This window comes from Pelobates fuscus, chromosome 2, assembly GCF_036172605.1.
Source record: "Pelobates fuscus isolate aPelFus1 chromosome 2, aPelFus1.pri, whole genome shotgun sequence".
NCBI classification, from domain to species: domain Eukaryota; kingdom Metazoa; phylum Chordata; class Amphibia; order Anura; family Pelobatidae; genus Pelobates; species Pelobates fuscus.
The window spans coordinates 451,175,799-451,197,906 of NC_086318.1; the positions used below are offsets into that span (position 1 = coordinate 451,175,799).

General features: G+C 47.2%; 1 long non-coding RNA gene and 1 other non-coding gene across 2 annotated transcripts in view; one reads left to right on the plus strand and one right to left on the minus strand.

Moving 5' to 3' along the window:
• LOC134586064 (uncharacterized) overlaps positions 1-22,108 on the plus strand; it is a 114,089-nt gene that overhangs the window by 53,918 nt on the left and 38,063 nt on the right. The window lies entirely within an intron of this gene.
• On the minus strand, positions 7,842-7,948 carry LOC134593871 (U6 spliceosomal RNA). Its single transcript, XR_010090285.1, has one exon. It is a non-coding gene; the product is annotated as a U6 spliceosomal RNA (small nuclear RNA).

Sequence of the window (22,108 nt, forward strand, 5' to 3'; positions counted from 1 at the left end):
AGACGACACATCACTTTGAGGGTAAAACAGGAACTCTGGACTGGCCCATCCAGCCCGGCTTTTATTACAATAATACACATACAGTCCACACCCAGGGGGAGGCATAAAATATCCAATCACATACATGGTTCAGCCCACACATCCCCTCCCCTCAGATAACATTAAACCCAATTATCCGGTACACCTTTTCAGCCAAGTTCTGGATGTACCCCAAAAACAGGGGGTACACCTTTAAAAAATTCAAAATTCAAGTCATTCGGATGAACGGTTCGTGAGATATGGGGTTCCAAAGATTTGACCGACCGCATGGGTAAAGTATCCGAAAACAGTTCCATGCATTTTGGCCCTGCGGTCGGTCACAAACAAGGGAATGAAAACAGGCGAATTGCCTGTGTTATAGAGCCTGGAGAGGGTTTGAATGAATTCCCTTGTTTGTGGGGTTCTTTCTACCGAACGGCGGGTCATTCGGTAGTTTCGATACGAATTTCTGGAAGTATGGAGGTCTCAGCGGTGTTTGCCTAGTCAAGTGTCCGATTTTAGTTCCAGACACTCGACGGCAAAACACCGCTGTTCGGTAGTTTAAGATGGCCGCCGCCACGTGTTTGTTTCCCGAATGGCGGCCACCCAGAGGACAAAGAATACATTACACTGATTGCCAATTACCCGTTTGCAACATTGTTGCAAACTGTAATTGGAGGCACACTTATTCCTGGGTGGTCTGGTTGTTCGGTAGTTTCACTCAATATAATGAATGGAGTGATTCTACCGAACAATCAGATGAATGCTGCATACATATCCCAGGTTAAACTTGACACACAAATACACATATAATGTTACAGGCAGTACACTAGAATATGTAGCACAGTCTTAAAGGGACAGTAGTCCCAAAAGTCCCAATATGTCCATAGATGCTGTTAAAAGGGCCAGTAGCAGCAATATACAGTACAATATGCCCCAAATAACCCAGGGGCCATAGTCAGTAGGTAGGAGGCTAGCAAACAGGCTTCTCCAGGGCCCAGTGGCGAGGTTGGTTTCGCCACAGTTAGTGTGAGTGTTGGTGTGTGTGTTAGAGTGTGTGTGTCTGTTGAGTGTGTGTCTGCTAGTGAGTGTCAGTGAGTGTGTTACTGTGTGTCTGTTACTGAGTGTGTTTGTGTGTGTTAGTGAGTCTGTTTGATGTCTGTTAGTGAGTGTGAGTTTGTCAGAGTGTATGTTTTGTAAGTGAGTGTGTATGTATGTCTGTTGCTGAGTGTGTCTCTGTCAGTAAATGTGTGTGTGTCTGTTAGCTAGTGTGTATGCATCTGTTCGTGAGAGTGAATGTGTGTGTGTCTTCAGCACTTACCTTTCTCCAGCGCTGGACTCCCATGGCACTGGGGATCCCTCCGCCTCTCAGCTCCGAATGTACATGCGCGGCAAGAGCCGCGCACGCATTCAAACTGCCCATAGGAAAGCATTACTCATTGCTTTCCTATGGACGTTCAGTGTCTTAGAATCGCGGAAGCGCCTCTAGCGGCTGTCAGTAAGACAGCAAGGGGCGGACTGAGAACCCTCAGGGCCCCCGGGCAAAATAAATCAAGGGCCCCCTTACAGGCCCCACCCATACTCTGCAGCAAGCGCCACTCTTGTCCCGCCTCCATGCACCACCTCCAGCCACACCCTACACAATCTTTAGACACAAGGAACAAAAGTGAAATAATCCCTTTGAGGCCCCAGTAGAGACTACAATTGAGGGCTAATGGGCCATGGAGGGGGTCTTTCTAGCAGAGGCTCAGTGTCCTTTAGAGAGTGTGTTAGAAATAATCCCCTCCAGGCCCAATTAGAGACTACAATGGAGTCTAATAGACTTGGAAGGGGGTCTTTCTCACAGAGGCCATCTCAGCTCTGTGTCCCTGCAGAGTCCCTGCTGGAAACAGTCGCCTCCAGGCCCCAGTAGAGACTACAATTGAGGGCTAATGGGCCATGGGGGGGGGGGGGTCATTCTAGCAGAGGCTATCTCAGTGTCCTTTAGAGAGTGTGTTAGAAAGAATTTCCTCCAGGTCCCATTAGAGACTACAATGGAGTCTAATGGGGCCTGGAGGGGGGTCTCTCCAACACTCTAGTTCCTATTCACAATATAGCAACACAACATAGCTCGCTGATACCTAGGCCAAGTTGGCTCCTCTTACCTTAATTACTGTTGCTGGCTGGCAGTCTGTGGGCTTGCTGGAAGGCTGTGGGCTTGCTGGCTGTGGCTGGCAGGCTGTGGGCTTGCTGGCTGCGGCTGGCAGGCTGTGGATTGCTGGCTGTGGCTTGCTGGCTGGCAGGCTGTGGGCTTGCTGGCTGTAAGCCTGTGGCTTGCTGTAGGCCTGTGGGCTGGCTACTGACCTGTGGGCTAACTGGTGGCCTGTGGGCTGGCTGGCTGGCTACTGGCCAGCCTGTGGGCTGGCTGGTCGGCCTGTGGGCTGGATGGCTGGCCTGTGGGCTGGCTGGTTTGGTGGCTACTGGGGCACTTGTAGATTATTTAAAGAAATAATCCATGCACAATAACCACTACTGCTCTGTGTAGTAGTTATGGTGCCAGGAGGGCCAGGCCCCCCTCCCAGAGTAAGTAGTCAAACCATTTAAGAACAGTTTGACAACTTACCTGGGGTCTGCTGGGATATGAGGCTGTAGTAGGGTATAGGAGCAGTGGTGCAATGTGTGAGGGGTGCAGTGTGTGTGAAAGGTTCAGTGTGTGTGAGGGGGTGTAGTGTGTGAATGTGTAGGGTGTGTGGGGCAATGTGTGTATGAGGGGGCTGTGTATGTGTGTGGCAATGTTAGTATGGGGGGCTGTGTGTGTATGGGTGGGCAGTGTATGTGTGTGTGCAATGTGTGTAAATGTGTATGGTGTGTGTAGGGGCAGTGTGTGTGTGTGTATGGGGGGCAGTCTGTGAATGTGTATGGTGTGTGTGTGGGGGCAGTGTGTTTATGGGGCTAGAGTTCACTCTCACCACTGCGACCACCAGGAATCCCTGGTGGTCAGTGTTGAGAGTGAACTCTAGCCCGTAGCTCCAGAGTTTACTCTCGCAAGAGTCGTAATGTTGCCGTGGTAACCGCGGCAACGATCTGTGCTCGCGCAAGAAGGACCCAGAGGAGCTGCAGGCTGAGCTCCCGGGTCCTCTCTTCCTCCCTCCCCTGCCGGATGCCCGCACGGTGCCTGCAAACAGGGGAGGGGAGGAGACGGGAGGGGAGGGGAGGAGACGGGAGGGGAGGGGGCAATTGCCCTCGTCTTACTCCCCCCTCCCCCCTTCTTACCCCCTCCCTCTCTTCTTACCCCCCTTCTTACTCCCCCCTCCCCCCTCTTTTTACCCCTCCCCCCTCTTCTTACCCCCTACTTACTCCCCCCTCCCTCTCTTCTTACTCCCCCCTCCCCCTCTTCTTACCCCCCTTCTTACTCCCCCCCTTTTCTAACTCCCACCTCCCCCTCTTCTTACTCCCACCTCCCCCTCTTCTTACTCCCACCTCTTCTTACTCCTCCCTCTTCTTACTCCCCCATCCCCCCTCTTCTTACTCCCCCCTCCCCTCTTCTTACCCCCTTCTTACTCCCCCTCCCTCTCTTCTTACCCCCTCCCTTCTTACTCCCCCCTCCCCTCTTCTTACCCCCTTCTTACTCCCCCCCTCTCTTCTTACCCCTCCCTCTCTTCTTACCCCCCTTCTTCTTACCCCCCTTCTTACTCCCCCTCCCCCTCTTCTTACTCCCCCTCCCTCTCTTCTTAACCCCCTCCCCCTCTTCTTACCCCCCTCTCTCTCTTCTTACCCCCCTCTCTTCTTACCCCCCCTTCTTACTCCCCCTCCCTCTCTTCTTACTCCCCCCTTCTTACTCCCCCTCCCTCTCTTCTTACTCCCCCCTCCCCCCTCCCCCTCTTCTTACTCCCCCCTCCCCCTCTTCTTACTCCCCCCTCCCCCTCTTCTTACTCCCCCCCTCCCTCTCTTCTTACCCCCCCCCCTTCTTACTCCCCCCTCCACTGTAGCGTGGCCGAGCTGCTCTGCTGTCCGCGGTGCCTGGCCGGAGTGATAGGAAGGTGCACACTGAGTGTGCACTTCCTGTGAGTCCGGCCGGGTACAGGAAACAGAAACTCTGTGCGGAACAGGAGTTTCTGTTTCCTGTACCCGGCCGGACTCACAGGAAGTGCACACTCAGTGTGCACCTTCCTATCACTCCGGCCGGGCACCGCGGATAGCAGAGCAGCTCGGCCACGCTACAGGGGAGGTGAGAAGCAACTGCAGCCGCCTGAGCGCTCTTAACAGAGCGCTCAGGCGGCTGCAGCATTTAAAGGGCCGGCCCTGAACGCGGCCGGCCCCCTCAGAGTGTGCCGCCGGGCCCCCAGATGGTGGGCCCCCCTCCCGGCCGGGCCCTCGGACCATGCCCGAAGTGCCCGACCGGTCAGTCCGTCCCTGAAGACAGCCACTAGAGGCTGGATTAACCCTCAGTGAAACATAGCAGTTTCTCTGAAACTGCTATGTTTTCAGCTGCAGGGTTAAAACTAGAGGGACCTGACACCCAGACCACTTCATTGAGCTGATGTGATCTGGGTGTCTGTAGTGGTCCTTTAAGTGTGTGTGCATCTGCATGCACTGGTGTAAATACCGCGGTCGCAGGGGTCGCAGCCCTGCAACCCCTGCAACCAGGTGCCCGCCACCATGTGTTGCGGCCCCGGCCCGCGCAGAGTAAGCGCAGTGTAACAACCAGAAATTTCATAATATACAGAGATCCCAACCCTTACTTCGGAAAACTGACTCAAAAACAAGTGACAGGTATCAGACAACAAGCAGAGTTGCATACGTACCTGATGAACCCAAACTATAATATAAAACAAGGGAGGGATACGAATGGGTGGGAAATACTCACCTCCTGTCATTAATAAAATTAAGATTATAGGTACACTAAAGCTAGCATAATCTACAATTGTATAACATGACAGGAGGTTTCATATTTGCTGTTTTAACGCTCAGCCAACAAATCCAACGCTGTTTGTTTCACTGGTACCTATTCCGTGAGCTATTAGAGCAATCCTAACCTAATCCTAATCCAACAGTGTGAATTGACATTAGACGGATCGCTGAGTATGTCAGCTGTCGAGGCACCCCAAAAATACGGAAAAGACACCCTCCACTGGTAGATCCATTGTACCTGGGGTTGCGACCTGTTTCCTAGCAACCGATCCATGAGCTGCCAAGCTGACCTATTAACCATTTTCCTTAAGGTATAAAATGTCGAAGGTCATTTGCTGACTTAGGGCTGCAAGAAGAAACTGCCACCAGGTCTCGACTCTTGATGTGGAAGATGGCTCCTCCGGTCGTGCCAGGGTCACCAGGTGATGTGGCCCTGCAGGCAAAACTCCAACCTCAAGTAATGCGTCGAAGTTTATCACCAATTCCGTAACAAAACCGAGTAGGGTCGTTTTGTTCCTTCATGACCTAACAGGTGAGTTGTCTCATCAGAAAATGAATTTATTATGCAGGCAAGTGTGTGGTCAAACTAGCCGTATCCTAAGTGATTCCAGTAATCCAACTGGACTGTGTAACCTGCGACTGCGGTAGAGAAGGAACTCCCAAAGGTCTGATCAGGGTCCCAAACTGAATCCTGGGGATTGTGAATCCCGGGAATAACCAAAGGGAGAGAAACATAACCAGGGATTGAAGTTTCCATCCAGAGATATCGTTGAAGAGCGATAAGATGTCCGGATTCAATGGAAATTGGGACCTGTATAACAAAGAAGAGTCCTCATGTGCTGTAGTGAGAGTGTGAAATAATCCGATTACTCGTTCTCACGATCCTGTTCCATGCCCAATCTGTCAAGATTCGCGTAGGAGCTCCTGGTCTGTACGCCACCTACAAGATAGGGTATAATATAGTGAGACACTAGGACCTGCACTTCTGACCGTCCGGGCACGTATCTCCAAGAGTAGGCCCTAGGTCAAGGGATCCAGGAATGTGAATTCGATAACCAAAGTCAAGGCATCCCTATAGAGGAATATCTCCTTCTTAGCCTGGAGACCCGCAAACTCATAGCGTTCTCTACTATGCAGGTAAGGCCTAAAGTCTCTTAACTCATGACAGGTGACCCCAGAGAGCAGATATAACAAAAAACAAGAATCTAGCTCTAAACATCCGAAGCAGGTGTTGTCCAGTTTGGGAACGTCGTCAGCCATATCCGAGCCTGCTACACAACCCAAGCAGTACTCCAGCGGTAGGTTGCGACCCGACTAGTAACGTCCGTGAAGGAGCCGGAGACACACAGGGTTTCTCCATAGGGTCCAAGTAGGTCTCCTTGATGGTAGTTGAATAGGTGGGTTAGCGAGAACCCAAAACCAAGACGGTTCCCGTGAGGAATTAGAGTACAGAAGGGGGTTCCTCCAAATCTGAATCATGTTCTCCAGAATATGTTCTCAGATGAGTAGCGGCAGTCTTGTCCTCTTATTGCCAAGTTTGTTAATGACCAAGAAACCCAAGTCGACCGAGGACTCCGGTCTTTCCAACCTGCACTGAGACTCATCCGTTAGCCGTACCATCTCTAGGAGTGCGTCCAAAAGGAATGGTATAGGGTCACCAACGAAATGGGTCAATCCTGGGAGCTGAACCCAAGATGGGCAGTTGACAAAGCCCCTATACTGACCCAAAAAGTCTCCGGGGTGTGTGTAAACAAGCGGGAGATCTCCCCCAGTGGTACCTCTGAAAGTATTTCTCACGTGGGATACGGTGGCCCGTATCCAGTAGATCCATTATAAGAGGTGAAATGGAGGAATCCAGTCTAAACCTGTATACCCTGCATGATCAGGCAGCCCTCTATAACGAAATCGGTAGCACGGCCGTTCGATCTAGTGGAGGGATTCCCTCCCCTTGACCAGTTGGTATGAGGCATCGTCTCTCTTGCCTCCCTGTGAGGTACTATACCCCTGTACTAGAGCTGAAGCTTCAGCAGTAAGCTCGGTATGAGGTGCGGACCTCCCTATTGAATGGAATGCATGAGGGACACCCCTCTATGCAGTTCATCGTTGTCCTGCACAGGTTCAAGCCTGTGTGCTGAAGAATGGATGACACAGTGGTGTGTTGAGTGCATCAGCGAGCGAGCCGCATTCTCTAGTAATGTAACCGAACTCCATGTCAGCATCCGAGTGGGCCGCACCCGTGAATAACAAAATTAGAGTCGACATCCTTGTCGGGGTTCGCGCTCTTTTCGTGTAAATAAAATTCTCAGTCTCGGGCCGAGGCGATGTTGGCCCGCACCCTCTTGTGATCTAACTAGAGTCCATATCAACTGGGTGACCAACTGTGGGGGTTCACCATATAATGAAATCTGCCTACAACTGAGGTCCTGAGGGGGGGTCCCTCTCTGACCCCGAGACCTCTCTCCGAATCACCCACCTGAGGGTGGGATCAACTGGTAATAAACCAGACCGGTGGTAGGCGGAGTAGTAGACAACCTCGGGCTGTGCCCATCTTTAATAACAGAAGGGGGTGATGCGAGAATGGAACCTCTGGAAACGATGATGGAATCTACCAATGGACCGCCCGGATCCCGTGCGCGCGCACGGGGTCCAGGATGACCGTAGGTAGTCTGAGGAAAGCTGGAGACGTTCTCCGAGATCCACGAGTGCCCGGGAGGTCGGAGGAGGTCAAGTCAGGCCTCTCGACAAGCCGAGCGATAGGAGAAGGGAAGGTACGAAAAACAAAGAAACGATAATAATAAAAAATAAAGGTAAATACGTACCTCGGAGGGAAGATAAATAGTAGACCGGAAAAGCAAGTCAAGTAAACCCCTGAAATAGGCAGGGGGTTAAACTTGATGCAGGAATAACTATCAATATCTAAGATGGATACCGGAAAAAATACGGAACGCTTCACGAATTTGCGTGCCATCCTTGCACAGGGGCCATGCTAATCTTCTCTGTATCGTTCCAATTTTAGTATATGTGCTGCCAAAGCGAGCACTGGTTGCATGCCCGGGAATTGTCATAAAACCTTGCCCCTCCGGGCATGAGGTTTAGGGTCTTCACCCCTCCAATCATACTCAGGTGTCCGTATACTGGTGTCCTCCTGGGTAATATGGCAGCAGTGCTTGCTTGGACACCCAACCATCTCACAGATAGATCAGGCCAATAATAGGCACAGATAGAGCAGGCCTGTTAGGAGGGCACAGACATAGCGGGTCAATCAAATGGGCACAGACATAGCAGGCCATCAATGGGGCACAGACATAGCCGGCCAATCAATGGGGCACAGACATAGCAGGCCATTTTAATGGGCACAGACATAGCAGGCCATTTTAATGGGCACAGACATAGCAGGTCGTCTTAGTGGGTACAGACATAGCAGGTCAGTCAATGGGGCACAGACATAGCAGGCCAGTAAAAATGGCGCAGACAGGGCAGGCCAAGTCACTTATCAGTGGTGTACCAAACAGCGGTAAGGGGCAATGTTAAGAAAGCGCTCCTTATCTGTGTCATTATAGGTCCTGGGGCACCTTGCGAGAAGGGGCCAGATGTAGGCCTCTGATACAGTAGTTATGGTGTATGCAGGGTACAGGCTCCCACTGGAAGCAAGTGTATGAAGTACGGTGTAGTACAACTACAACTGTCCACCCATGCATAACCACATGCAGAAACCAATAAACATAGAGTTAATCTGAAGGCAGGAATAATATATGCACAGCCTATGTCCTTTAAAATGATGGATCTCTACTTATACCGTCATTTTCCCATACCAGGTATCACTGAGTGATCTTGAAGTATGCCTTCACACCAGAGAAGTACTTGAAAGAAGTGGGAACAATGCTTCTTCATATGAATTAAAGTGCATAAAGTATGACATAATGTCATTAACCAGTATCAGCATGGACACATCACTTAACATGTGATTTGATCCTAAAACAAATCACAAAATAAATATGCTATTGGTAAATTAAGGTCTGTGTCATTTGGAAAAAATAAAATAAAGCTGGTGCAGACATTTAATAGGGTACAGTATAAACACAGTATATCATAAATTACTAAAAATCAATCCATATAAACTTATCTCTTAAGTCTTACAACATATAAAAATACTGCAGAATCTAAACTATTTGACTGTTTAACACGTGGGTGGGAATCCCCTCCTGGTGGGATTCCCCTCCTGGTGGGAATCAAAGATACTTCCCGGCTCCCTGGAGAGGAAGCCTGCCTCTGCCTCTAATGGCTTCCCGGTGCACCTCTGACAGTGAAGTGAAGTGAGGAGAGGGGGGGGGGACGAGCGAGCGTAATTGCTCTCTCCTCCCCCGGCGGACACATGCGATCCGCGGATTGAGCCAGCCACGTTAGACAGCCACGTGCCGAGGCTCCGGTCGGCGGGTGCAAGCGATATCATAGCACCCGCGACTGGAGTTGAAGAAACCACAGGTGGGGCAGCGTTAATGCTCCCTCCTCCCCCGGTGGACACACGCGGTCCGCGGATAAAGCAGGCCGTGGCATGCGGCCACGTGTAAAGCCTCCGATCGGCGGGTGTGAGCAATAACACAGCACCCCGCGACCGGAGGAATAAAATCACAGGTGGGACAGAGAAGGGACCGCTGGAGGTCCCGGAGCTTGGGGGAATTGGAGGAGGCAGAACAGGCCGGCCTCCTGAAACCCCCGAGCGGCAAAGTACCCGCAAAAGCCAAACGGGATAGGCACAAAAGGGAGATATAAGGGGACAGAAAGGGAAGAATCCCCAGAGGAGGTGTGTAGAAAACCAGAGGAACACAAACTCCCCACAAACCCCAGAGCAATAGGCAGAGGGGCATAAAGCTAATCACAAAAACAAGTCCCCAGATAATAAATAAGTAAAACACTGTAAATATAATTAAAATCATACAGCCACCCACTAATATTAGCAGGAGGCAGTGGTACTCTGACCTGTACTGACTGCGGAGCAGCAAAGAAAGAGGAAATGATGCATGGGGAGGGGAGTTTTATAGAACCTAACTTTTTTCTGATTGGTTGTTTTTTCTGTGCTGCTGTGGAGTTCTAGTAAAGAGAGACTTAAGCAAATACGAAGCCTCCTGTCATGTTATAAAATTAGGTTTTTGCAATGTGTGCAAATTAAGATTTGAGCCTCATGGTTAACAAGTCTATTGGCCTTAGGAAGCAAAGTTGCAGAATTATATTACTGTTATTTTATGAGAATTGAAGCTGTCAGTTTCCTCTAAATTTCTTCTGAAAATGCTTAAAGCCTTGGCAGTAATTCAAATCTCTGGAAGGAGTTTTTATTCTCTGTTACGTCATCATTTACTAGTTAAGTAATTCTAAGGGCATTTTTTGACACTTACGGTATATATCACGTTTTATTTTTTTACATCTAATATTACATCAATTACAGGCAATCGAAGCAGATTCTTAAGCCTCTATTATAAGGTCACGCTTTAAGAGCCATAGGTAAGCCATTCCTAATTTTCTCACTTTTTATTTTTCCTCAAACAAAAGAGAGCAGGTAAGCACAGTGGCACACAACCCATGGGGCCCCGGTGCGAAAACCGATACATACACACTCACTAACAGACGCACAGAAACATACTCAGTAACAGACACACACTCTAACACTAACACGCTAACACTAACACACTCTAACACACACACTCTAACACTAACACACACACACTCTAACACACACACTCTAACACTAACACACACACACACTAACACTCACACACACTAACACTCACACACACTCACTAACAAACACTCACTAACATACACTAACTAACATAAACACACACTAACATACACTCACTAACATACACACACTAACACACACACACTAACACACACTCACTAACACACACTCACTAACACACACTCACTAACATACACACTCACTAACATACACTAACTAACATACACACACACTAACATACAGTTACTAACATACACACACTAACACACACTTTTTTTTTTTTTATTTAATCCCCCCAGCCTCCTTACCTGTGGGAGAGCTGAGGGGATTGCCTGGGGTACAGTGGTGCTGCTGGCCCTGCTGTCACCCGGCTGGCTGGTCCTGCGGGCACGCGAGGGAGCACTCTCCCCTGAGTGCTTCCTCTTCAGCTCCCTCGCGCGCCGCGTACTGATGCCGGAGCCGGAAGATGACGTCATCTTCCAGCTACGGTTTCAGTGCGGTCTTGTAAGCTTAATAGCCATAAAAGAAAACAAAATTGCCACACAAAAGTATATATTTATATAAAGTAGACATCACAGGCTATTTACCTATTTAAGGTTGTTTTGACACTTTCTACGTAGTCATTTTACCGCCAACCTCTGCTAAATATTGGGGTAAAATTTTATTTTTGGGGTTTTTTGGCACACAAACTTATAACAAAGAACTTCTCATGTGTATTTTGTAAAGTTGATGTGTGCTATTCCTGTACAAAGTTTTATTATGTGTTCAGTTACTTCTGCTGAGTACAACGGTACCCCCATTGTATGTCTTTTGGGGTATTATAGTAGTTTGACTGTTCAAAAAAAAAACACAAAGGCCTACCATTTGTAAAAGTAGACACTCCAGGGTATCTCATAAGGTCATATTGTGCCCTAACATGCCCCCATTTATTTCACCAATATATGCCAAAGTATGTGGTAAAAAATAATTTTGTGCATTTTTTACATTCGGATTGCATTTTTGCTGGGCATTTTGTATATTTCATATGTGCCACTAAGTTCAAACCCCCCAAATTATGCTCAGCTAGTCTTCTGAGTAAAAGGACACCCCCATTGTATGTCTATGGCACTATTTTGTGAAGCTACAGTGCCATACAGGAGACCTGTCCTTTTCAGTATTCACAGTAGAATTTTGAGAGACAGATTTAATGAGCCTATGCTTCCATTTGGGGTATTATAACAGTTTGACTGTTCAAAAAAACCCCACAAAGGCCTACCATTTGTAAAAGTAGACACTCCAGGGTATATCATAAGGTGCATGTTGTGCCTTAGCATGCCCCCATTTTTTCACCAATATATGCCAAAGGTGGTAAAAAATAATTTTGTGCATTTTTTTACATACGGATTGCATTTTTGCTGGGCATTTTGTATATTTCATATGTGCCACTAAGTTCAAAACCCCGAAATTATGCTCAGCTAATACTTCTGAGTAAAAAGACATCCCAATGAATGTCTTTGGCACTATTTTGTGAAGCTACAGTGCCATATTGGAGACCAAGCCATATCAGTTTTTACAGAACTTTGAATTTTGACGCTGCACCTATGTGCAATTTCCAAGCATCTTCGCAAGTTTTAAATTCAAACTACCCCGGGGGCGGAGCTTGCCGACTAACCTGCACGGACGCCATCTTCCTCAGCTCCCAGTCCGCCGCCCGCAATCCGGCGAATATCTCCCGACAGGGGGACCATCTGCCCCAACAAACCACACACCCGGACCCACAGTGACCGTACGAACAGGCCGATGCCCTTCTTTCAAGCCCCCCAGGCATCCTAGGCAGTGGCGCAAAACCGCGGCCTACCACGCGACACCAATCCTCAATCTAGAGGCCCTATTCGGCAGACAAGACAAGGCATACCCTCCGCCGGATCCACTAAGCATGGGCCGCCGCACACCAAAGCCTACAACCACCCAAGGTAGGGACATTGGGGAAATGCTGACCAAACCGGGGCTGGCCCCACCACAACAACCAGACCCCCCTCCTAATATGGCTCCTGCCCCAGAAACAGAGGGAAGGGGGACCCCTAACATACAGAACCCTCAGGAAGATCCAGCCATAGCCCCTACCTCACCAGAGGACTCAGCCCCCACCACTAAAGGGGACTTAAAGGTGCTTTTGGCAGACATCCAAAAACTTTTGGCCACTGACGTTGCCCTGATTAAAAGGGACATGCAACAGATCACAGACAGAGTCACTAATACTGAATTGGACGTGACACAAGTCCACAACACCATAACCACCTTGCAAGACTCAGTCCAGCAGCTGCAAACAATTAATGTCCCTGGAAGACAAACAACGCCGCACGCACATTAAAATCCGCGGCATACCTAACACCATCACCACTGAAGAATTGCCGCACTACACGCGGCGCCTCCTGTCAGCGATCCTGACCCACCCAGTGGCAAAAAGAATTACACTTGATGGTATATACCGTGTAACCAGCTCAGCCCGCATCTCACCTAGCACCTCCAGAGACGTTATCTTGAGATGCGCCACTACACATGACAAAATCCTAATAATAACTGCCATGAAAGGCAAAACGCCACTAGAATTTGAGGACACCCAACTCTTGTTTTTCCAAGACTTAACTAGGGCCACTCTAATCAGACGCAAATCTTTTGGTCCAGTGACGGCCGCCCTGCGCAAAGCCAACATACCATATAGATGGGGTAACACCGGCTCCTTACTTGTCCATCACGCAGCAACCACCCACAATCTCACCTCTCCGATGGGGGCACCGGCATTCTTGTCAGCACTGGGACTTCACCTGGAACAACCGCACACTACAGAAGACGCCTGTGGCGAAACCGACCTCGCCACGTGTCCTTGGAGGGGGCTGATTGCCCGCCTCTTGCCTTTGGACTATGGACCAGACTTTATGGGAATGTGATACCCCAGATAGCCATACCATGGAGCCTATTCATATAATGAAAGACTATGGGAAAGACTTTAGCTCCATGGCAATTGTACTGTGTGAGTAGGATCTGCGCGCTATTCGGTAGTTTTGTGCGCGCAGATCCCAGCTATCTGGGGATAGGTGAAATGTCTGTGTGTTATGTGTAAATGTGACTTTATGTATTTTAAAGTGTTTTATGTCGTTTTGCAACCATGTGGTTAATGGAGTCTGCCTCTAGTCCTGGATAATTGGATTACTTCTCCAATTAACTCCAGGGCAGAAGGGAGGAAACCAGAGTGCATTGTGGGGATGTTTTTCTGCCAGCCAGGAGGGACAAAAGATACTTTTAGTAACTTTTGAACCCCTGGTCGGATTCATGCCATTTTTTAATATGTTGTTCCCCTGAATGGATTGATTGTGGATATGTATTTTTATGTGAATGTGATGTATGGTTTTAAAGTTAGGAAAGTTGTGTAAAAGTATATTTTACACTGTATGCATAATGGGATTATGTGTCACACTAAGGGGAGGGGATGTGTGGGAGGTAACATCTATGTCATTGGTTATTTTATGCCTCCCCCTGGGTGTGGCCTGTATGTGTGAGATGGAAATAAAAGCCGGGCTGGATGAGCTAGTCCAGAGTTCCTGTTTAACCCTCAAAATGAAGTGTCGTCTCGTTCTTGGGGGGAATTGGATTGTAAGCTGACTGCCAGGAGTGTAAGCTGTTCGTATTGCTTTTCCTGTTCGGCTGCTTCCAGGGTTCGTGTGTCTGCTGTTCGAGAGTTGGTGAATCCGTGCAGTTTGGGAGTTCAGGAACTTGGTGCTTATAGTAGCTGCTGGTCTATCTAAAGGGGATTATCGCCTAAACTGGGTTTTATCCTCTTGTAAGTGAAACGGTCCGTTACAATTGGTGGCAAGCGGTGGGATCGTTCCTACAACCAGAGGGACAGCTACAGACAACACCATTCCGGGATTACAAATTGAGGGCAACGCTAGTACCCGTACAGCGACCCTATCTACAAAGGAACTCAGAAAATGGAGGAGGAGTTTCAAGTTAGATTGAACTTTTACGTCCCGGAGTCTGGAGAAGTCTCAGAGGAGAACATGTTGATGTACAGAGAGGTGGTCAGAGCCGGGTTGTGGAACGAAGCCCTAGAGGAAGTACAGTATTCGCGAGGGGGTCAGCGCCGCAGCAGAAGGCAGCGAATCCTGGCTCGAATGGCAGAGCGGAGGCCCCTCCTGAGAACACAGGCCGAGGAAAAGTGGGTGACTAGACTCGAGATTCTAGTATATGCAGAACGGGCGCTAGACGACGCATACCAGGCGATACAATGGTACGCAGCTCAGTGTGTCCCCGAGATGGCGGAGTATGAGTTCCCAGAAGGCGGAGAGTACACTGGCTGTGGCCGATTATGGGATAATAATGACGATGAGGACTTTGGGAAAATGACCGACTCTCGTTTTTGGGACCTGTACTACGACCGAGCGGACATGCTGGGTCTCCCTAGCGCTATTGACCTCGAGGCAGACCTACAGTATTTGGTTGCCAAGGAATGGAACCTGGAGGGGGATTACCTGCGACTCATCATTGAAGCCTGGGAAGAGACAACCGGTCCTCCTTCACAACAGCAACCAGCAGTACCCCAGGGAGCTGATGGTGTCGTCCATCCTCCCCAGCGGCAGTGTGTGTCTCAGGGAGCCGAAGGTGTCGTCCTTCCTCCCCAGCGGCAGTGTGTACCCCAGGGAGCTGATGGTGTCGTCCATCCTCCCCAGCGGCAGTGTGTATCTCAGGGAGCCGAAGGTGTCGTCCTTCCTCCCCAGCGGCAGTGTGTACCCCAGGGAGCTGATGGTGTCGTCCATCCTCCCCAGCGGCAGTGTGTAACCCAGGGAGCGGATGGTGTCGTCCTCCCTCCCCAGCGGCAGGCTGAGTTACAGGGGGCAGAGGTTGTTGTTCCTGCCCCCCAGCAGCAAAGTGATATGCCAGGAAGGCAGTGTGAAGTGAAGGGAGAGGAGAGCAGCGTCCTCCCTCCCCAGCGGCAGTGTGTGTCTCAGGGAGCCGAAGGTGTCGTCCTTCCTCCCCAGCGGCAGTGTGTACCCCAGGGAGCTGATGGTGTCGTCCATCCTCCCCAGCGGCAGTGTGTGTCCCAGGGAGCTGATGGTGTCGTCCGTCCTCCCCAGCGGCAGTGTGTAACCCAGGGAGCCGAAGGTGTCGTCCTTCCTCCCCAGCGGCAGTGTGTACCCCAGGGAGCTGATGGTGTCGTCCATCCTCCCCAGCGGCAGTGTGTCCTGCAGGGAGCAGAGACAGTCAGTCTCGCACCCCAGCAGCAGGACAAGAGAATGAAAGGGGAGACAGCTGGTCTCCCTTTCCACCAGCAGAGAGAGTGGCAGGGAGAGGAGCATGCTAACCCCTCTCCCCAGCGGCAGTTCACCGTCCAGAGAGAGGAGCTTGTTACACCCTCTCTCCAACGGCAGCCTAACCCACCCAGGGGAGATGTTAAGCCCCACAACTGTGCAGATGGGACCGTAGTCTCTGCACTTACAGCACAAGGGGTAGGGACGGTCGGTCCTGTCCCCCAGCCACAGAGCGATATATCCAAAGTGGAGACAGTCAATCTCCAGCAACCAGGCTCCAACCAGGCTACTCCCGGGGTAGTGCTGGCACCAGGACAGAGTACCGCTGGTCTCTGCACCCTCAGCAACCCACCAAGGCAGCCTACCAGTCCCCCACACAGCCGTGGTAAGGCACCTGGACATGGACAAGATTCTCCCTTACCCAGGTGTAGTAATGGTTTATTGTGGGTGGGCTGTACTGCTGTTTCTGTCTTGTGGGTGGGCTGCTGGACTAACAAGGGCACTGACCGGCAGGAGGTCAAGTACCCTGTTAGTCTGGGGGGTAAAGGGGAGAAGTGTGGCGAAACCGACCTCGCCACGTGTCCTTGGAGGGGGCTGATTGCCCACCTCTTGCCTTTGGACTATGGACCAGACTTTATGGGAATGTGATACCCCAGATAGCCATACCATGGAGCCTATTCATATAATGAAAGACTATGGGAAAGACTTTAGCTCCATGGTAATTGTACTGTGTGAGTAGGATCTGCGCGCTATTCGGTAGTTTTGTGCGCGCAGATCCCAGCTATCTGGGGATAGGTGAAATGTCTGTGTGTTATGTGTAAATGTGACTTTATGTATTTTAAAGTGTTTTATGTCGTTTTGCAACCATGTGGTTAATGGAGTCTGCCTCTAGTCCTGGATAATTGGATTACTTCTCCAATTAACTCCAGGGCAGAAGGGAGGAAACCAGAGTGCATTGTGGGGATGTTTTTCTGCCAGCCAGGAGGGACAAAAGATACTTTTAGTAACTTTTGAACCCCTGGTCGGATTCATGCAATTTTTTAATATGTTGTTCCCCTGAATGGATTGATTGTGGATATGTATTTTTATGTGAATGTGATGTATGGTTTTAAAGTTAGGAAAGTTGTGTAAAAGTATATTTTACACTGTATGCATAATGGGATTATGTGTCACACTAAGGGGAGGGGATGTGTGGGAGGTAACATCTATGTCATTGGTTATTTTATGCCTCCCCCTGGGTGTGGCCTGTATGTGTGAGATGGAAATAAAAGCCGGGCTGGATGAGCCAGTCCAGAGTTCCTGTTTAACCCTCAAAATGAAGTGTCTTCTCGTTCTTGGGGGGAATTGGATTGTAAGCTGACTGCCAGGAGTGTAAGCTGTTCGTATTGCTTTTCCTGTTCGGCTGCTTCCAGGGTTCGTGTGTCTGCTGTTCGAGAGTTGGTGAATCCGTGCAGTTTGGGAGTTCGGGAACTTGGTGCTTATAGTAGCTGCTGGTCTATCTAAAGGGGATTATCGCCTAAACTGGGTTTTATCCTCTTGTAAGTGAAACGGTCCGTTACAACGCCCAAATCACCACATGGGAAACACCAGCCAGCACCTCAACCGACGAAAAACCAACGACCTCGGAACACCTGAGCTTGATGAACCGGCCTTGTCGCAACCACGACACTCCTGCTCATAACAGCCAGGCTGACAACCTGAACTCTTATACAACCATAGAAGGCCTATAGCCTTATGCTACTTATTTTATTATTTAACTACTTTGTTGTTGTTATTTTATGCATATAGTAACGATACTCAGCTGTGATCTCCTTACGTGCCTTACGGCCATATCATCTCGCAGGCACCCCTTCCTCCTCATGTGATGTGTATGCTCATATTAATACCTTTTATTTCCCTGTTGCTACATGTTTAATCCTGTTCATAAACTCTACCACTAAATACATGAGGCACCCATGCACCCAACGATACCAAACAGACCTACACAACAGACAAATTGATGGCGCCCACCTTAGACACATCCCTCCGTGCCCCCGCCACCCCCACAGTAAGGGGAAACAGTTAAGATGCCGCAGGTAGTACCCTGCAACATGGAGCCTCACCCACACCTGATGAAACACAAACCAAAACCGGGGGCCCATGAACAGGTACCCACTGACATCTGTCGCCACAAGCCTGACCCAAACCTGTAACAAACATATATTTGCTCTTAGTCTACCAACTAAAGCTACACTTTGCACCAACGAGCATTCACAGACACCCAAACCTGGAGTATCCCAGGGAACCAACACATAACCCACCACACCTGTCAGAAATAGCACAACCCTGGGCGTGTTACCTAACCTGTCTAACTTTTAAAAATAAAAAGTGCTTAGTTTCACCTGTGTATTAATCACACAAAAATGTACAATGTTCTCACATGCTATGACACCGTATCTAGATGTATACTCAATAATGCTTGTCACAGTTGTCGTAACATGACAAGCTTGTATGTTATTAAGCTATGCACAACGAAAATAAAGAATTAAAAAAAAAAAAATTCAAACTACCCCACAAAGGCATACCATTTCTTAAAGTAGACACCCCAGGGTATTTCAAAAGGAATATTTTGAACCTTAGCGTGGGATAATTTTTCCACTAGCTTGTACCAGGTGTAGTGGTAATAAGCGTTTTTTCTGCCTTTTTGACAAACAAAGTGAGTTTGCACAGTATATTTTGCAAACCTTATGTGTGCTACGCTGGTATAATACTTCATATGTTGCTCAGCTATGTCAGCTGAGTACAAAAATACCCCCGTATGTACCTTTGCCAGGTATATGTGGACATCGGAGGGGCACATTTGGGACACAGTCATTCCAGTTTTTTTCAAACTTTACATTTTTACGCTGTGCCCATGTCCCATTTTAGAGTATTTTACCAGGCTATATAATTCAAACTACCCCACAAAGGCATACCATTTCTTAAAGAAGACATCCCAGGGTATTTCAAAAGGCATATTTAGAACCTTATCGTGGGATCATTTTTCCGGTAGCTTGTACCAGGTGTAGTGGTAATAAGCGTTTTTTTTCTGCCTTTTTGACACACAAAGTGAGTTTGCACAGTATATTTTGCAAACCTTATGTGTACCACCACTCTATAATACTTCATATGTTGCTCAGCTATGTCGGCTGAGTACAAAAATACCCCCGTATGTACCTTTGCCAGGTATATGTGGACATCGGAGGGGCACATTTGGGACACAGCCATTCCAGTTTTTTTTTCAAACTTTAAATTTTTACGCTGTGCCCATGTCCCATTTTAGAGTATTTTACCAGGCTATATGATCCAAATACCCCATAAAGCCATACCATTTCTTAAAGAAGACATCCCAGGGTATTTCAAAAGGCATATTTTGAACCTTAGCGTGGGATCATTTTTCCGCTAGCTTGTACCAGGTGTAAGGGGACTAAGCGTTTTTTCTGCCTTTTGACACACAAAGTAAGTTTGCACAGTATATTTTGCAAACCTTATGTGTGCTACGACTGTATAATACTTCATATGTTGCTCAGCTATGTGGTCTGAGTACAGCAATACCCCCGTATGTACCTTTGCCAGGTATATGTGGATGTTGAAGGGGCACATTTGAGACGCAGCCATTCAGTTTTTTTCTAACTTTGAAGTTTTATGCTGTGTCCATGTTGCATTTGGAGTAGTTTAGATGGTTGGTTATTGAAACTTCCCCACAAACACATACTATTTATTAAAGAATACACCCTGGGGTAATTCAAAAGGCATATTTTGAACCTTAGCGTGGGATCATTTTTTCTCTAGTTTGTTCTAGGTGTAGTGGTAATGAGCGTTTTTAAATGTATTTTTTTTACTTTTTTAACTTTTTAAAACTATTTTTTAAACTTTTGTTTTGCTTATTAATTTTTTTAAACTTTCCTAAACTTTCTTAAAACTTTTTTTTACAGATTTAACATTTTTCTAAGCTTTTCTTTTATCGTTAACCCCTAACTAGCAGTAAGCAGCACTAACCGTAAATTCCCAATTTTCCCATAACTCCCACCCACCCCACCTAGAAAAAAACATTTAATTATACAATATTTTAAATAAGTTAATTAAATAAATTGAACCCCTGAGGATTAAAAAATAAATAAAAGTTAATCGTCAGGGGTTAAAAAAAATTAGATCACAGTATAATACTGTGATCTATGTTTTGATCACTGTAGGCAGTGATCGACTGGCAGGGAAGGGGTTTATTTTTATTTGGACTGGGTATTAAGGGGGGTGTTTTTTTTTAACTTAATTTTTAACTTTTTAAAGCTTATTTTAAAACTTTTTTAACGTTAACCCCTAGTTAGCCTAACATCAAATCCCCCAATTCCCCACTAACTTCCACCCTCCCCAGCTAGCTAAATATATAATTTTAAAATACTTAAATTAATTAATAAAATAAATTTAACCCCTGAGGGTTAAAAAAAAAAAGAATTAACCCTCAGATCATAGTAAAATGTAATCCCTGCCAATTGATCACTGTAGTCAGTGATCAATTGGCAGGGAAGGGGTTAATTTTTTATTAAAATGGGTAAAGGGGGGGTAAAGGGGGGTGGGATTTTAATTTTACTTTTTTTTTACACACCAGGGGGCAGGATCACTGAAGATCCGTCTCCCTGCACTTCAAACTGAACCCGGAACTGCAGGTAGGCGGAGGTGAGTATACTGAGCACATGTGCCCGCTCTGACATGCTGTCAGAGCGGGCACATGTACTGGGACAGCCCGATCCGGTGCTCCCGGTCTGCCTCTAATATAGAGACAGATCGGAGCACCATTAACCCCGCGATCGCCGCGATTGCGACGATCTGGGGTTAATTTTACCGCGTGACGGCCGAGGTCCGTCACTCGGCGTTAACGCAATCCCCTGAGTGACGTCGTCCTTAAGGGGTTAATTTCATGCATTCAAAACATTAAAAAGCAGGAGACATTTATAAATATGACATGCATATATTGAGCTTTTGTTCTCCCAAGACAGTAAATAATACATTTCTACCAATTATAAGGGGGAAGGTATTTATATCAAGGAGTAATTCATATAATTACTAAATGAGAAAATAGAGCCTTAAGATAATACCATCTTATTAGGAAAAACTAAGAGAAGAACAATATGTACTTTAAATTATCCTAAAAATCATAGTTATAATATGATTAAGGGACTATAAAAATAATCTAAAATATAAGACCAGTATAGAGCTATTTTAAAAGTAAAAGTTTAAACTAAAAACTAAAGGGGATGGATGGTGTTATTAAAACTTTTACAAATAGGGTAATACAAATAAATGTAATTGTTGTATATATATAAAAAGGGACAATAACTATGAATAAAATTATCTTTAAAAATGGCAGACTTCAAGGTCAGAATTTAAACCGTTTCTAAACCAGTTTTTATATTCCTAATACGTTCAGCAATTCTAACTTTTAAAGGTCGACTTGTTCTGCCTAAATAAAGTAAATTGCACGGGCATTTTAAAATATATATAATGCCCTTTGAATGGCAGGTTAGATGATCTTTAATAATATACGGTTTCTTAATTATGTTTTCTATGTTCTCTAGATGTCTCTTTTTGCTTTTTGTTGTTTTGCAAGGAACATGCCACATTCATAAAATCCTTTTAAATCTTGAATGAGAGGTCTAGGTTTTTTAGGGGTTATGTGACTTTTAACTAAGATGCTTTTAAAATTCCTGGCTCCTCTATATGTAATTTTTGGTTTTGGCGGTAGGATCTTATTTAAAATAGGGTCCCTCTTTTAACAAATGCCAATGTCTTTTAATTATCTTTTGAATCCGTCCGTTGTGCCCATTAAAATTGCAAATGAAAGGGATTTCATTTGTCTGGATTGTATTTATCTTTTGTTTGTATTGTATAAGATTTCTTCTTTGTAATCCTCCTACTTCCTCTGCTTCTTTCTGTAAAGTTGCTTAATCGTAACCCTTTTCTATAAATTGTTTTTTAATATAGTTAGCCAGTTTGATATAATTGGAATATTATTATTTTTATTATTATTATATGATTTATAGAGCGCCGTCAAATTCCGCAGCGCTTTACAATGGGTGGACGAACAGACATGTAGTTGTAACCAGACACGTTGGACACACAGGAACAGAGGGGTTGAGGGCCCTGCTCAATGAGCTTACATGGTAGA